The sequence below is a fragment of the Pagrus pagrus genome (genome assembly GCF_965226575.1).
Source record: "Pagrus pagrus genome assembly, chromosome: 18".
NCBI lineage: Eukaryota > Metazoa > Chordata > Actinopteri > Spariformes > Sparidae > Pagrus > Pagrus pagrus.
Window position 1 is genome coordinate 20787163 of NC_140202.1, and position 17989 is coordinate 20805151.

The 17989-nt window shown below is 45.8% G+C and overlaps 1 protein-coding gene across 1 annotated transcript in view; it reads right to left on the minus strand.

Moving 5' to 3' along the window:
* Positions 1–17989, minus strand: part of fndc3ba (fibronectin type III domain containing 3Ba) — a 96344-nt gene extending 78355 nt beyond the window's left edge. Inside the window, exon 1 of the mRNA XM_084381819.1 lies at positions 17900–17989. The gene's annotated coding sequence lies outside the window, so the exon portion shown is untranslated. The remainder of the gene's footprint in view (positions 1–17899) is intronic.

Below are 17989 nucleotides of genomic sequence, written 5' to 3' on the forward strand. Positions count from 1 at the left end.
CACACACACACATATGAGAGAGACAGAGGGGGGATTTATAAAAGATGGAACCTCTTCGGGTTCCCACGTCGGCTGGCAGCTTTCTGCACATATGCAGTCAGTGTGTGTGTGTGTGTGTGTGAGAGAGAAGGGGGGGAGAAAGAGGGTGTGCATTGAAAGGCTGAAAGAGAGGGACACAGGCAAAGTGTCTGAAACAAAATTCAGAGAGTTTTCGGCTCGCTCTTCAATTTGCCTTCATGCATTTGGCTCGCATATGTGTGCGCATACATTTGCACAGCACCCTTTATGTGTGCACGCCTCTGTGCGTGTGTGTGTGCGTCTATGGTCGAAGTCCTCTTGCCCTGTAATTGCGGTAATGATATGTCATCCACGAAGACGAGCTCGGAGCGGGTGGAGTGGAATGCAACGGACACATACGGGCGCACACGCACGTTCGACTTCCAGACCGTGTACGAACAAGCTCCTCTCTGAACCCCTCTGACTGAGGCCTTCGCAGCACTTTTTTTATCTTTGACCCCCAAACAGATGAGATCCAGCACCTCAAGAAGCCACATCTGATGGTGAACGAAAGCCTCAGTTGACCAGCAGCTGCTTATGGCCTTCAATTCACTTCAACAGGTCTTTATTTAGGACTAATTCAAGTCTAAAGAGGTCAAAACGCCACCAACACTTGTAGAGTATAGAACAACTTTACTGATGGCCTTCATCAGGGTCATGACCCCGATGAAGGCCATGCATTGATCCTTGAAAGAGCCAATACAAAAAGCCAGTTACAATAAGCATTTGTGGAGTTTTGACCTCTTCAGATGTTCCTTTTTCCATGTTTCTTGGAAGAAGGCAAACTGTGCCGGAAAACCCCTACTCTGCCTCTACTACACTGCTAAACAATGTTGTCTTTTCCCTTTCATATCATCATGGAGAAAAACCCTGGCTTATTGTTCATTTGGATAGCCAATAGCTGTTAAATGCTGCTACTCTGGTCTCCCTAACAACTCAATTCCTCAAGGTCGGGCAAAAGACATTACTAAGAAAACGTCTTCCCTTGAAGATAACGTTGCTTTAAATGCCAAAAACACCCTTTATTATCAAAGTTCATTGTGCGTTTTGTTGGAACGCTTGTTAAGGGGAACCCAGAAGGGAAACCGAGAAGAAAGGGAAAGCCCCGTGAGCCTGTCGCTGTAGTATCTGTGATTTCACAACCAAAAGTCTGACAACACTAGAGCCATTTCAACTTTGACCAGATATATTCTCAGTTAGAAGTGAGAGCGGTGTAAAAAACATGTTCAAGGTGGTATGACGAGTTATTCCGCCATTCGCAGTCGTAGAACGTACAAGCCAGTTGGTCTTTACCTGTAGTGTTATTGGTGTGTTATACCATCAAAACAAAGCCATAGTCAGGCATATTTGATGTCTGCTTGGTGTGTCTGGGCCTTCATAAGAAGAGGAACTTGTGACTGTATGGTTGCAAGGCAATCTATCGAACCAGGCGTATCTGCATCCGATCGATAAATCAATGGATGAATAGTTTTCTTCAGTTGTCGCAGTAGGCCAACCTGTTGGTGTGCCACCTTGCTTAGTTCCTCTGACATGAAGCTCAGAGACTAGTTAACCTTTTCCATTTAGTCTGATAACCTTCTAGTTGCCATTTCTTTGGTTGATGATGAAAGTATCTGAAAGAAGTTCTTGCGGAGATTCCAGACGCATGTCACTAAAAGTGCCCAGAACTTCAAAAATAGCAGAAAATAATCCTGCAAGTTGAAACGTCTTGAAAAGTTGAAAAACTCCCTGGCTGTCATGTTATTTTCATGATTTTTGATGGATGGGTAGAGCTGAACAATGCAATGCATCTGACCAGCAGCCATTTTTAAACATATAGTCAGACCAAGCCAATCTCCCCCAGAAATTTTAGGATTCAAACTGGCAGCACAAAAAGGGCCCTTTTTCTCCCAAACTCTGCTTTCTGTTATCACAACAATGTTGCAGCTTTCTGTCATTGCCACGTCCCCCGTTCCCTGCATGAGCGAGCGTTTCTCAACTTTTACAGAATGCAAATGAGTCTCCAAGGTTATGCTGCGGTCGGTCGCCTGCATCTCACACATAAATCAAAGCAAGATGAGGAGGTATTAAAAAATCTGCAGTCGGTGCCTCGGAAATGCATGAACACCTCTCATCTCGATGTCGGCATCTGATGAAATCCCGAACTGTCACGCTTAATTTAATTGATCCCAGATTAGACGGGATAAAAAACATTGTGGGTATTCTTTTTTTTTTTTCCTGGATTACTTCTTTCCAAGAAACTACTTGTTCCTCTTATTTTCCCTGTCTTTTCTCGTCTCTGCTCTTTTTTCAGTTTCCTCTAAATGCCAGGCATTCTGCAGATCATTGCGTGCAGCCGGAGCGCCGACAAGTCAGGACTCAGCCTTGTAAACGACAGGCTCAGCACTTCTCTCCCCCGTCCATCCCTCACCCTCCAAACACACACAGAAAATGAGCACCCTGGGCAAAGCCTTTCTCCCCTGTCATCCTCCCATCTCTCCATCTACCCACCCATCCAGTCCTCTCATCAGGCCCTAGTTTCCAGGAACACGGGCCAGAAACAGATGACCCAGTGACTTCAAGTCGAGCCTCTCCCTCCCTCTCCCCTTCTCTCCTGCTCAGCCTAAGTTAATGCTCACTTTGTTAACATACACAATAAAAACTTTAAATGAATCCAGACACTTTCTTCTCCTTCTCTTCTTCTTTGACTCATGATCTTGTGCACACTGCAAAAACAAAACTCCAACAGCTTTGATCAGCTTGAGTTTGTAATTGCCACTGACTTTCAATCCTTTTCCCGGGCGCCAAAGAAAGTAGCTCAGCCAAAGAGTTCAGGATTTGACTCTATTGCCATCCACTTCCTGGAAAGACCCCGCCCTCCTCGCATTCCACCACCCTGTCAAAACACAGCTCCCCTCTCCCACTGGCTGACGGGAAGCCACCGGCCCCCTTTATAGGCTGCTGCCGGGGCAGTGGGCGGGAGGAAGTCGAAGAGGAACTCAAAGAAGCGAGCGGTCCATTCCCAGGGAGAGACTAGACTTACATAACTGTGACACACACACTCACACAGGATCAAGACAACACCCTCAACACACAGCAGAACACAAAATAGGGTCAGAAAAGAAAAGGTGAGGAGACAGTAGAGGGAGGGCGGCGTAAGAAAAGGAGGAGAGAAGTTGAAAGGAAGAGGGGGGAGGAAGAGATGGAGGGAGGAAAGGAGGGGTCGGTGAGGCATCAGTTTTCCTTGTGAACAAAATGAAGAGGAAATGGCTGTTTTATAGTCAAGTCAGGAGCTGTGGGAGAGTCGTTCCAGTGTGTGTGAGACAGAGAGAGAAAGGTTAATTGGTGTACGGCGGAAGATCACCTGCATCAAACCCTAAGCGGAAGAGCAGTGGACCGAATAGAAGAGCAGTGCCAGGAATAAAGTACATCCACACACACACACACACACACACACACACGTGACCGACACAGCCCTGTAGTTTTATCAAAAACAAAGCAACTCGGTGTTATCGAATCAATATTATCTGTTGTCCGTCTGCGCAAGGCGGAATTGACAGCGATCTGTTAACTGAGAGAAGGGCAGGGAGGAAAGATGGGAGGAGGAGAGGAAAGAGGAGAAGGGAGTGAATAGGGGAGGAGGGGGACGAGGGGGCCGAGTGTGTGTGGAGAGAGAAATGTGTGGAATCCTAATTGTGTTATTGCTCCAGAACAAACATTAGTCCTGCCTGTCATACCACAGACAGCAGGCAGTGAGTGTGTGAGTGTGTGTGTGCGAGTGCAGAGATAATTCAATGAGTCCGGCAAATAAAGAGTCAAGCTAAGAGAGTTTGAAACATGCCCTACACTTCTTTTTTTTTTTTTTTTTTTCCCCCGGCCCGCTCGTCTACAATCAGCTCTGTGTGTTGCACTGGGAGTTCTGCGTTAGCCGTTAGCTTCACATGAGGACAGCGCAGCTAGCTCGAGCAGATGTGTGCATCTGCCAGCGAGCCCTCCCTCCTGCAGCTGTAAGGCTGTGGGCTGGCTGTGTGTCTATGTGTGTGCGTGTTATTTTGTGTGTGTGTGTGTGTGTGTGTGTGTGTGTGTGTGTGTGTGTGTGGTTGGGCTGGGGGCCAGCAGGCAGTAAACCCACAGTAGAGGCCCTGACAGTCCAATGCTTGCCACGTAGCCACGTAGCAGCGACGTAACTCCAGAGAAGAGGAGAGGAAAAGGGAGATGTATATCTTCTCGATGTCTCCTGTGTGTGAGAAGAAGACGCGAGCAGAAGGGAGGAAATAATCGAGTGAAATAATGTGGGTCATTGTGTGGGAGTGAGAGTATAAACAGAGGCGACGCAAACAGTCAAACGCGCGGAGACAAAGTGACTTTGTGATCGCGTTTATCCCAGTCACAGACACTGACGTTTCCACCAATTACATCAGCCGGGGACCGCCAGACTCTCGCTCTTTTCCTCCGACTGAGAGCTCCTTTGACTTACAGATGTTCGAGGCCTGGTCCCACAAAACCGGTGACCACACACACGCCTAAATTGTTTACAGGCTGGCAAAAACATGAAGCCACCCCGCCCTAATCATCATCATTAAAACGGGTGTCTTCACGACTTCCATCGGCATCGTCGATGGCTCCAACATCTCCGACATCCTCACGACTGGCACTGTTGCCATCCACATTTCTTCCTGTCAATACGCCAGACTGCCTTAAGAAAACGCTGTACTTTGTTGGTGTTTGTGTGTGTTTAATACAGAGGAAGTGGCTATTCTCCCACAAGCACATGAACATGACTCACTCTTCTTCATGGCAGAGCTTCCCAGATTTTTCTTCTCCTTTTGTCCTTTTTTTCTCCCCCTCCTCCCTGTCTCCCTCTCTCTCTCCCTCTCTCTCTCTCTCCTTCTCCCTCTAATCCCGCCCTCCCTGCCTCCCCCCCTCCTCCTGCTTCACCACAGTTCAGACTTTTCTCCATCAGATCCAGAAAGGCTGAGGGCTGAGCGCTGTGCAGCCCAGAGAGGAGCGCTCAGCCTGAGGAGAGCTCACAGCAAACCCCTCCCTAACACCTTGGATCTCCAAGGCTCAGTCTGGCCACACACATGGAGGCTGGTTCCCCAAGCCAGGAGACTAAAAGGCTGAGTTGGGCTGACTGTCGGGTGGGTAATATGACAGGCTGCGGAGATGCACACACAAGCCATCTGGGTGCTGGCTTGGCAAGGCTAACGTGCTAATAATGTTACATAAGAGCCGGGGTCGTCCAGTTTGGAGCCTATCACAGCTAACAGCTAGGCCTGCATGAAATGAGGAAAATCAGCAATGTGCATTAACATTGTTCAATATTTGCATTAAGGATATGATATGCAACTACAGTGGAACTCGGTAGAGCGCATACCTCCACCAATTCTCGAAACCTGTAGCCCCGAGCACCATTTTTTGCAGCACCACTGAACTTCTGATCTTTAACCCGCGGACCGAATGCGAAAGATGCGCATTCCTCCAGGTGTGCTCGTGTCTGAACTGCTAGTGCAGTTTAATTTGAAAAAGAAAATGAAGGTTGTGTTTTATTGAACTTCCAGTGATAGTCAAGCACAAAGGCAGACGGATACAAACAAGTCGCTGAAAATAAAGGTAGAAAAACTCATAGAAAGCACAAAGACAGGAAAACAGTAGAAGAAAAAGTTAGACTGCCGTGGAGTTAATTTTTTTTATACTAAGTTATCTCAAAGTCATTTCTCCTCTTGTCACCATGGAGATATGAAGACAGAATGAACTCAGCTCAGGTTCAAACAATCTGTCTTTGTCTGGCTTTTTCTCTTCCTCACATACACACACTTACAATCACAAAGGGATGCACACTGTGGGCTCACAGGAGGACGTACGCATGCATCAGACGCTCACCAACACTATCTGTTTTCTTATTATATGATCAGTGTTGGTGTTAAATAAATTGAATTGTAATCCATAACATCTCATCTCATCTCATCTCTCTAATAAGCTTATATATAGAATAACACTTTCAGTCTGTTGCTTTGCGTCTTTTCACCATACAGACTTTTTTGGCATATTTCTGAACAATGCGGGCGAACGAAGCTGTCAGGACAAATTCAAGTTAAACACCATCAAGGGTAGGACGGCTTACAAGGAGCTGTACCTGCATTTACTTGTAATCTGTAACCTATTACATTCCCAAAGTAACCTTCCGAAAACGTGATGTGGCCCGGAAATAATATTGTGATATACTGACTGTTGGTACTTTTACGAAATATTAACACAGTGAGCTTTTTGAGAATGGTCATCTGTAATGTGGACATAAAGGCTTAGTGGGTAAAGGCAGGTCACACAGCACCAGCTCTGCATTAGCTCCTCCCACCGACTCTTCTAAGTCCTTCCTTTATTGCTATGAAATGCAGTTGGTTCCATGTAATACAGCCCTTTAGCGTAAATACAAGGCTCTGCCTGCAGAGCCGGATCCTTTTCAAGTGGCGGCTCAGATAAGGCAGCATGCGTGTTGTGTCTGACTTTGGTGGTTGCACGGTTTTCCCAAGAAAGGCCCATTGGCCAATGAACATTAGTTACACTTTTTTCCCATTTCTATGCACCAGCGCTCCTCACCCCTCCTCTCAGCCTCCCTCCTCTCCCTCTACTCCCTCATCTCCTCCTCTACTCCTCTCCTGTCCCACTTTAACCTGTCTGAGCACTCCCCTGCCCTCCCTCTTCCTCACATGCTTCCCACCTCCCTGCCCTCAACCCCCCCCCCCACACTATTGGACCTACTTCCCAAACAACCCCTCAGCCTTCAAAAGAAAGCCGCCCATTCAGACGGTTTTGGGGTAGGGTGGGGTGAGGTGAGGGGGGGGAGCGTTGCAGGCTTGGGGAAGGGTGAGGGGAGGGTTGAGTTGGGGGGGGGCAGGGTTCTCATTCCCGCTAAATTGTCCCACATGGCTGAGCGTGCTTAGTTTAAACAAACACAGCCACTTCCTCCTCACTGCGCACATCGGCACACAGACACAGGCGGGCACACACCCACATAAACACACACCGATGGGGTGCACAGGCATGGTTGAACTCCGTTGCACAAAAACAAGCATGCGCACACACACATGCGTAAACACACGTACAACACCGCACATTGTGGATTGTACACCCTGGCAAACATCAGACAATACTTTCAGTCTTGCGCTTGTGCCAGTAAACTTACAGCTGAGCCCTCCACACCGCAACACCACAGGGCGGAAGATTACTTAATGTATAGTTCCTCATGGAGGAGGACTTCACATGCACACTCAGCATATGTGCTGTGTGATTTGGCTTCTGGTAAAACTGAGGAGGAAAAAGTGAAACTTTTACTGTACAATGCACAATAAACATCTCAGCGACTGGGTGCCTGGAGTCAAACCCCAAAACCCTCATACCACAGAGAGGGATCAGACACTGAGCATGATGCACACGTACGTGTGTGTTTGTGTGTGTGTGTATGCACAAGTCATTTGCTTGGGGAAGTGTTAGCTTTAGCACTTATCTTACATTAGATCTCATTTCTTGCAAAAAAAAAAAAAAAAAAGGTGTTTGTGCACTTTGCAGCAGACATTAAGTACATGTGTGGTGTTTTGAATCGGAGCTGAACAATTAATAAAGTTTTATCAAAATTGCAGACTGCTCTCTGGCTCACGGACCACCGCGCTACCATGTATTTCAATGCAATGACCTACAATCATCCTAATCAGCTCTACATTACAGGCGGCCAGTAAAGAGGAGCGAAGGAGGACAACTGCAGAGTCCAGACAATAAGCCCGCATTCACTGCCAGCAGACCTGCTGCCGTCCAGGCCTGCACACACAGCATGCCTCTGCCACTAATGCCGAGCTCCATCGGGGCTGCATGCCATGAGTCTTAATTAAGACAGCTATGCCAAGTCAAGAAGTGAATTCACACACACACACACACACACAGATACAGACAAATGAACAGACTCGCATTCTCGGATGGACGAGCGTGGAGACGCAGACAAACCACCGAGAGACATTCAGATCATCAGTTTTATGGGCCATGAAAAAGCTCGCTCGGTGGGTGGTGTGTGTGTGTGTGTGTGTGAGTGTGTGTGAGTGTGTGGGTGCTGAGAGAGAAAGACTATTTAGTCACACCTACATGAGAAACCTGTCTCCTCTCTCACAGACAAGACAACAACTGAGTCTGAGGGATGCACACACACACACACACACACACACACACACACACACACACACACACACACGATTTCGTTCCCTTTCTCTCACACACACACAGAAGCAAGCAAATCATGAATGAATGGCTCTTTACATGCCTAATTCCATGACTAACTCATAGTTGTGTTTATGAATGTGCCTGTGCCTGTGTGTGTGTGTGTGTGTGTGTGTGTGTGTGTGTGTGTGTGTGTGTGTGTGTGTGTGTGTGTGTGTGTGTGTGTGTCTACAGAGCAGGCAGCACTGTTTAATCCATTAGAAGAAAACTGAAAAATGAGAGAGGACACTTCTGGGAATAGCAGGCCAATGGAAAGTGTACATACAATCACTTGCTCCCTAACATCAAACACACACACACTCTCACACACACACATACACACACACACACACACACACACTTATAACACCCCTCCCCACAGCCTGGGGTCACAAGGTCACATTCCTCCTCCTCAATCAGCCTCAGGATTTCACACACTGGTTCAGGGATGTGTGGCAGTGTGTGTGTTTGTGCCTGCTTGCCTCTGTGTGTGTGTGGGTGTGTGGGTGGATGTGTGTTTGGGATGTTTCGGTGATTTGTGGGGGGTCCGGCTTAAGGGCAAGGAGGGCCGAAATGAAGGAAAATAAGGGAGCCCACATCAACAGCAATGCAACCTTTAAACCTACAAATTAGCTTTTTTAACTCTCCCTGATGTGAGTAAAGCTTTTTTCCGACATAATAACGCCTGCGTAAACACAATTAGGCGCCCTTATTTTGAAAGTGGGTACAGCCGATAACACAACACAGGTGTTGTCGCCATTAAACTGTATTTATGTTTTTCTGTTTATGTGATTTTGCACGCATGAAGTCGCGATTCGATCGATATCTCAGTCAAGCGGCGCACACATTGCTGTTTGTTTTTGTAGACTGTTTATGGGCTGTGATCAAATCACCTTATCATTTTGTTTTATTAGACATATGACTTTGACGACATAACAGAGTTGGGTGAGTGTGAAATAGATAATCTGGCTATTTTCCCACTGTGCCCCGGGATATGAATTTCAATGTGGAAGAAACTTTTTGAAAACTACCTCGTGGCAAAAGAGCAAAAAAGGAGAAATAGCAGGTATGCGGAGCTGGGACGGGTGGGGGAAGACGGGGTGAGAGGACGGGAAGGGAAGGGAGGGGTCGGAGTGTGTCTGCATTGCCTTGAGGGGGGGGGGGGGGGGGGGGCAGAGGAGGAGGAGGAGGAAGAGGAGAAGGAGGGTGGTTTAACAAGGGAAAGCAATAAAACATGTGGCTTTGCATTAAAAAACACCTACTTCCTCCTTCAGCAGAACCATCAACTGTGGCCCTGCAAACCCACCAACACGCGACGGCATGAGCATGTGACAGCATACACACACACACACACACACACACACACACACACACAGAAGGAAGCATACTTTAAGGCGTGTGCATGTAACACTTCCAGCTCCAGCCACATAATAATCAGAAATATAAGCAGTTACAGATTCAGTTCCTCACTCCAACACACACACACACACACACACACACACACACACACACACTCGGACCCCTTTTCCAGCGCAGACCCTCGAGATACACGCTCATAACGCTCACAGTGAGGCATAAAAGCAGCCATTAACGACCGGCGGAACTTTCCATGGGCCTGCCAACTAGCAACACCAACACGCCTGGCATGCTAATGCAGGCACGTAAAGTTAACTCTGCGTGTGTGTGTATGTTTCATGCATATGTGTTAAGTCGGTGGTGTGTGTGTGTGTACAGGTGCACACTTGATCCCTTTAGCCAGCTGACCACGCACACAAACACACACACAGACTCACACCAGAGGCAGCTCTTCAACAAGCTATTTCTATGAACTGAATCACTTCAGATTTTCTGCGCGCACGACACATCCACAAAACTTGACCAACTCACGAGAACTTGATGAGAAACTCGGCAGCCTAACTTATGGAATCCAAACATTTTATCTCTTTGTCGCGATCCTTTTATTCCATCGTCTGCTCCCTTCCTCCAGCGTCACTCAGCCTTTCCCTCTCGCTGTCGTCTCTACTGCAGCCACACAGCTGTGACCTTTCCAAAGACACCGAGTGATGAGCAACGACTCAAATCACCAGCTGGAGAAGTGAAAGTCACGCGTTGCATCATGTGCACACAATGTTGTGTATTCTAACGTATCAAACCAGCGCTAACAGTGCTCAGATTTGCACAAAAAGTCCATGGCGCTTGCCGCTGTTTCACTGTACTGTGTCCATCTAAAACACTGTTTTAATATATAAATAATGTTCAATGATAGATCTTTTAACTTTTTGTTGTTGTTGCACAGAATTAATGCTCCAACTAATGATTGTTTTCATCATCATTTAATCCACAGAATTGCGTCTGCATTACTAAATGTTTGGTCTATTAAGCACCATAAAACAGTGTAATCATAATACACCTAAAGCAGTGTTTTCTAGCTCAAGGGGATGTCTTTCATTTTTTATCTTTGTCCAACCAACAGTCGTTTGATCTGCTCTCATATGACACGGAAAATAACAAAAATTCTCACCTTTGAGCAGTGTTACTAGACATGTATTTTTAAGGCACTCGTAAAAATAGCACTTGAGTAAAAATCTTAAAGTATCCGATATTAAATTAACTTATCAAAAGTACAAGTAAGGGTAAATTATAACAATATTTACATGTATGTAAATGTACAGTATGTATATACTACAGGTCGATCAATTATCGCATCCAATATTCATATATCAATCTACTTTTTACATTTCCTTTTTTGTGTTACTTTGTATAGAAGCACCTTGAGTTGCCACCATGCATGAAACATGCTGCATCTTTGGACTGTTAGTCAGACATCACAAGACTTTTGAGGACAGCTTTAGCTTTGGGAAGTTGTGACGGAGACTTAACAATCACAAAAAAATGATCAACAGATTAATCAACGGTGAAAATAATCATTAGCTGCGGCCCCACACCAAATTATTATTATCATATAAGCCATTAAATGAAGTAATGACTTGTTGTGAAGCTGCTCGGTTGAAATCTAATCATGCCTCCTAGACTGTTGCTTTTTTGTCGGCACAAAGTTTAGGATAGCTGAGAACTTCGGTGACCTTCAACAACAGTCCTCGGGGAGATTTAATGCCAGCAATGATCGTCAGTCAGAGGAGGTATCACGTTTCTCCACTGAAACTTGTAAAAAAAACCACAGATAAACATGGCTGAGATTGTTTGCCGTTACACATTATGTTATAAGAGAGGAGAGGAGAGGAGAGGGCAATGAGAAAGGAGAGGGGAGGGAGCAGAGAAGTTGAAAGGCTTCTTTTATCTTCTTCTAAATCAACTGTCAACAATGCAGGAAATTATCAAGGGAGACAAAAAAAAAGGGGCTCCGGAGAACGGGAGAGGAAGGGAAGGAGGTAGAAGGGAGGGAGGCGGAAAGAAAGAGAGGAGGAGGGTAAACATTACAGCTCCGTGCCAAGCAAACATGAGATGCTGGGATACTTCAACAAAAAGGCCGCCGTTCATATGGGAGAGAAAGAGACGGCGAGAAACAGAGAGCGAGCGAGACAGAGAGAGCGAGACAGAGAGAGAGAGACAGAGAGAGAGACAGAGAGAGAGAGAGACAGAGAGAGTCTGACAAGCAGCAGAGGAAAAAGCTGGGAAATAGAAAGTGAAAGCATCGAGCAGCAGATAACCAGCTGCTGTCACAAGCTAAGACATAAAGCTGGTTTCTGTTTTTGGACTTCGCACCTACATACAGCTCTTATTAGGTTTCTGTTTGATATAACAAAGAGCTGTGGCTGACCAGAATTTAACCTTAGAGGTATCGATTACAAATTAAAGTCAAACAGTGACCGCAAATGCATCACACATTGTTCACTCATGCACATATAAAATGACCAGGATCAGACAAAACAAACCAAGGACTCTCAACCTGCTCGTTGTACAACAACATCCAACAGTGTTTTTACTGCTCTGTCTGGATGATACCGTCCACTATGTGTGTGTTTGGTTGAACAGCCAGCCCTATTGATTGTAAGAGGAGCAGCATCATTTTAACATTATTCACTGATCAATACAAACAGTAGGAAACTTCTGAATAAAGCTCAGTGTATTTCTTCGACTGTTTTGTTGTTTTACTTTCTTAAAAAGTTGCTTGTAATGTTTTTCAAGCAAAAATTCAAGGTTTGGTTTCTTTAATGTGAGGATATGCTTGTTTTCTTTGTCACTTATGACTGTAAATTGAATAGCTTCAAGTTTTGGACTGTTGATTGGATCCACATTTGCATTTTCAAAGTCTTTGGGACATTTAAACGGACCTTTTTTACACTATTTTCTTAAGCTTTAATAAAATACAGCAGATTTATCAGCAGTGAAAGTCATTGTTATTTGCAGCCCTAATAATGAATAATTCATTTCTTGCGTGAATTTATTGCAGCACTTGTTTTTAATGTAAATGAAACACTGGGTCACGTAAGTGGAGGGAGAGAGAGCTCCTCTGCACTCCATCATACGTCCCAGCGGGCCGCAACATTGACGGGTTGCTCCACCACAGGGAGATCCTGTGTGCTTTACTGTGCACCATCAGGACAGAGGGGTTAGCAGGACACGAGAGGAAGAGAAACTGCAGAAACTCTCCAGGTGTCGAACCCTTGACCTCAGCGAACGGGAACGCCTCCACGATTCCGAAAAGAAGGAAGCAGGAAACGGGTTGACCAGACCGCACCTCCGCTACAGTAACAGTGGAGCGAAGGCAGCAATCTTTCTGGGAAACACACCTGTTGCATTTGGAGAAACAGATGGTCCAGCTGATAGCAGACCTTCTACAGACTGCAGACATAGTTTAGTAATGTACACAGGAGCGGCGTCCAACTAATACGAGAAGCTGCTCAGAGCCACGTGGATCATTTTGGACGATCATTATCAGTATATTGAAAAGGGTAATTATAGATGTATTGGCAGACATAGCCAAAATTGCAGATGATAAATGGATGCTGAATATCTAAAGCTCCAGGGTTTTATGCACCTGTACAATTAGCTATATCACCACTGGGGCTGCAACCAACAATTTTCATTATCGATTAATCTGACAATTATTTTCTGGATTAATTGATGACTTTTAGTGTAGAAAACGTCTGAAAGCAGCGACAAAAGAAATGCAGCTCGCCGTGGCGCCGAAATGATCCAAAACCTGAAGTTTCAGTTCATTATTGCAAAAACAACAAAACAAACAAGGGCAAGCAGCAAATCTTCACATTTGGATGCTGCAACTAGTTCTCCACACATCTTTTTTAGAGCTATTTTCATGGTTCATTTCATTTTTCTCAATCAATGGCACAAAGCTTTTTTTTTTCCTCTCACAAATATCAATCAGTGCCTTCAGAAATGTACAGCACATGTTAACGGACAAAGGTTTAGCAGCTATAGCCTCCACGATAGCGTTATACGAGCTTTAACGCCTGGAAAAAGCCACCTAAAAAGAAACAAACAGTGAGGAGGTTCATGTGAAGCTCTCCTCTTGTTCCTCACCTCTCTTTCACATGCCCTCACACACTTTCCACAGCTGCATTGTCTCGTCTGGGTAACTCTATAGCCGCTCCAGCTACTGTCCCTGATACACAAGCACTGCACGGTAACACTAACCCTCGGATAACATGTTCTAGGTTACCAGTCAGTCACACATGCACACTCGCACAATGGCTAGCATCAACCCCGGCCCTTCCCTGACCCCATTTCGACCAGGCACACCTGAAGCTTTTATTGGGCCAACAGCGAGCCGCGAGCCCTCACGGGTAGAAAGCGGAGAAGCCAGATCGGGCCGGAGGTTAGATGGAGACAGATGCTGTTGGCATCACGAGTCCCACATGAAACTTCCTCATTGCTCTTAGAATAACCTGTCTGAGGATATTAGAGGCTGAACATCTTCCACTTTTCACTAAAACAAAACCAGTCCGTCAAATCTGCGTCACTGGAAGAAGGAAAACTTGTCGAGCAAACACATCTGTAAAAGAAAGCACAACAAGTGGACTTTGTGATGTTGTTGTACCTGTTGCACCTGTGTGACTGAGCCGCAATGGTTACACAGCACAGGTCATTAACTTATATAAAGCGTCATTCAACCCTGTGCCTATTCATGTGAGAGACAGAGAAAGGCCACGGCAACAATGGCTACCCTCCTTCAACCTGGCTCCAGTCTAAACACTGTTCTTTCTGTTCTGTTATATAATTGCAGTGCGTTTGATTTAAGAAAGCACACAGGAGAGAAAAAAAAAAAAAAAAGGGGGGGGGGGTTATTTTACAAGTGGCAGACTTAAACCGGGGGAGGAAATTCACTTGCTTGCTGTTGCATCAGTTTGAGTGAAAATCCCTGCTTACATTATCCTGTTGAACATCCTCTAGCACCGCATTCCTGGCTCTCCGAACAGCCGACTAAACACAAATATGAAGAATTAAAAAAAAAGAAGAAGAAGAAAAAAAGCTTAAAAAAACTCAAAGCGCTGAAATCAGTTTTCATCCAAAGCTCTTATTGAATTTGTTACAAAAACACGAACAACCTAAGAGGGCTTTCATAACTTTTCAAATGCCGACCAATGAGCTTTGTTTACATTCTTATTGTGTATAAATGTTGAAGCCAAAGAGGCTTAACTCTGAGAGAACAGTGTTCGGCGATATAAACCTCATTCTGCTTGTGTTAAGAGGGATATGGGTGTAGCGCTTAACCCATGAAAACACAGTTTCTGCTTTGAAAATATGGATTGCACTTATCCCCAATGAGCTTCATTAATCTTTTCGGTCATTGTCGAAGCAAAGATGCCAAACAAACTTAAATACAAGGGTCTGCTGCTTTTCTTTGTCCTTGAGAAGACGCAATCTGACGACGTCAGTTTGAGCATTTTTCACCAGTTCTTGACATTTTATAACCTCAGAGTTTCATCGATTAAAGCTACAACACGTAACTTTCTGGAGAGCGACAGCTGATTGGTGTGTCTCATCCCCCGTTCGTCAAATCCCGATGCTTTGAGCCACCAAGACTGTGAGACTCAACGATCAACTGTCTTTCTCCAGAGAGCTGCACAGTGTAGCTTTAAAGGAAAAGTTCACCCAAAAAAGTCATAATCAACAAAACATTTTTCTGGAGCTCCATGGCAAAACAGCGCTGCAGGAGCTGGAGACTTGTTTTAACTTTTTTTTTTTTTTAAAAGTAAAATTGCTCCATGCAACCTGTCCGATGTACTCCAAGACTCTTCAAAGAAAGAGTAGCACAGTCGAGCTTGTGCACCTTTACCAAGCAGGGTGCATGCTAATGCTTTTAGCTGTCTACAGTGAAGGTTTTGGCTTTGAAAAGGTGCAGATAACATCTTCAAATCAATTCGGGATCTCTGGGCTTCCGGAGACTTGCAATTTGCATTTTATGTCCCTGTCTACTTCAAGTTGTTTGAGATGGCTGCAACACTGTCTGTGGATGTTTTGAAGGATGTTTTGAGAAACTTAAACAGACTTTCTATGGAGATGAGGAGATAATGACTGAATTATCATTTTGGAGCAAACTCTTCCTTTAATTTAAAGTTAGCTGCAGGCCCACTTCGCCATCAGCTCAGCAGTTTGAACTTCGGACCTACACGACTTCTTCACCAGAAGTCCTTCATTTCCACGACCGGTGGAAAAATCCTGCAGCCCCTTCAGCGCTGGTTTCACTTGCAACACAACGGGAGCTGCAGGCCTTGATAAACAACCTCGACTGAAGCGTAAGAAACAAAAAGAAAAACACATCCCGGGGCTGCGGAGTGTGAAGAGGGCTAAGTAAATGTTGAGGCCAGATTGTGAAGTCCTGAAAGACCTTAAGAGACAAACCAGAGGGAAATTACGTCTCCATCTTGACTTCCTGCTGTCCATCCTTACCTTGGCTGACTGTCTGCAGCCCCAAACTTTTTGATGCTAAGACTCTTTGATGCCTCTGACTTGTGGAAGCAAAATAAATTGCCCATTCATGCACCACGGAGAGAATTCCTTTGCTCTCTCACCTAAAGCCTAAACACACCTTTCCATCCCCCCACCCCCCCCCAAAAAAAGTCGACTATCACTTTTTCTCAGAAAAAAAAAAAAAGTTACATGGCCACATCAGCCTTTCACCAAAGGAATGTCATCTGACGTCATGTATTTGGGATCGGATTTCTCCTTCTTTCTCTCTCTCCCCTGAAAAAAAAGCGTGCGTGTTGGCGCGTGCGTATGCGTGCGTGCGTGCGCTTGATGTGTTAGGTTATTTTTTCCCCCCTCGCAGACCTATACTCTCCAACGTGCCCACTGGATCCAGAGCGCACAGCAGGAGAGGACAGGCGAGCCCCAATTATAACCCCCCCACCCCCCTCATCCACCGCTAATTATGACAGCATGACAATTAACCGCTCCGTCCTGTTATTAAATTAAAGAAAAGGAGGGGGGGGTTCCTTTTTTTTTTTTGGTTTGCATCTTAAATTTTGCGAACCTATGGATGCCACATAGCTCGCCTCCTCTCAACAGATGAGTCCAAGCGCTTTTATTTGGCACCATCGGCGCGCCGTCTTTTTTTCCCTTTTTTTTTTTCTCCTCATGTGGGTACGTGGAGGGCAGATAATCGATCGTTTTACGCAGGAGACCAATGTTTGATTTCCACGTCTGCATCAGAGAGGCTGAGAGAGAGAGAGAGGGAGAGAGAGAGGGGGAGATTTGTCTTCCCTGCACAAACAGACAGACACGTAGTCGTTTCTGAGAGGGAGAGAGGGAGAGGGGGAGAGAGAGAGAGAGAGAGAGAGAGGGAGAGACTGGCTGGAAGGAATGCTAGGATATGCTGGAGTTGAGATTTTTTTTTTTTTTCCCTCTCCAAAGCCCTTTTTCCTGCATTCTGCAACCGCACACAAACTCCACGGAAAGTCGCTCCTCTTAACACTCCTCCACAAGTTATCCACTGCAAAAAATAACCCCCTATAGAGCCAATTGAATGATTTCGCAACCCCCCTCGCCAACCCCCCTCTCTGTCAAATCTGACTGCCTCAGCATCTTCCACTCCAACTTTATTTTCCAGCCATTAAAAAAAGAAAAAAAAGTGCCCATTTCCTGATTTTGAGCCGCTACAAACACGACCGAGCGTCTCCGCAATGCCACTCGAGGCGCAACAAACTGCGATTTGTTGCAGAAAGGAGCCGGAGAGAAGGTTTTTTTTCTCTCCTGTTGCGCACTCACTCCATCTGAAGTCCTCGGAGACAAAAACACATTCTTTCGCGAAAGCGGAGAAATCGGGAGGACCACAAAGAGCAGGCTCCAGCGACGCGTCCGCTCGATAAACTAACGCGATAATCCCCCCCGCTGCTTTGCTTTTTTCCCCTTGTTGTTACAAAAGAAACGGGTGATTTTTGCCCAAAAGTTTTCTAATCAAGCCCCCCTCTCCTCCTCCTTCTCCTCCTCCACAGCAGCAGTCAGTGAAGCAGTTTTCCTTTTTCCTTTGCGCTGGCCAAGTGGCCCAGACTGCCGGCGTCAGCGCTCGGCTCTCCAAACTCACACACACACTCGCACAAGACACGCACTTCTAAAACTTTTTCAACATCGACTCCATCGGCCTCCATTCGCCTTCTCAGCGGGCCGGCTGGTGCCGTGGAAGAAGTGTAAAACAACTCACCTCGCTGCAATAAAATAATCTTCAAACAGACGGGGCTGCGCGTTTTTTTATTCCCAGGGTCGGCTCTGTCCTGACTGTCTGCTGGCGCGG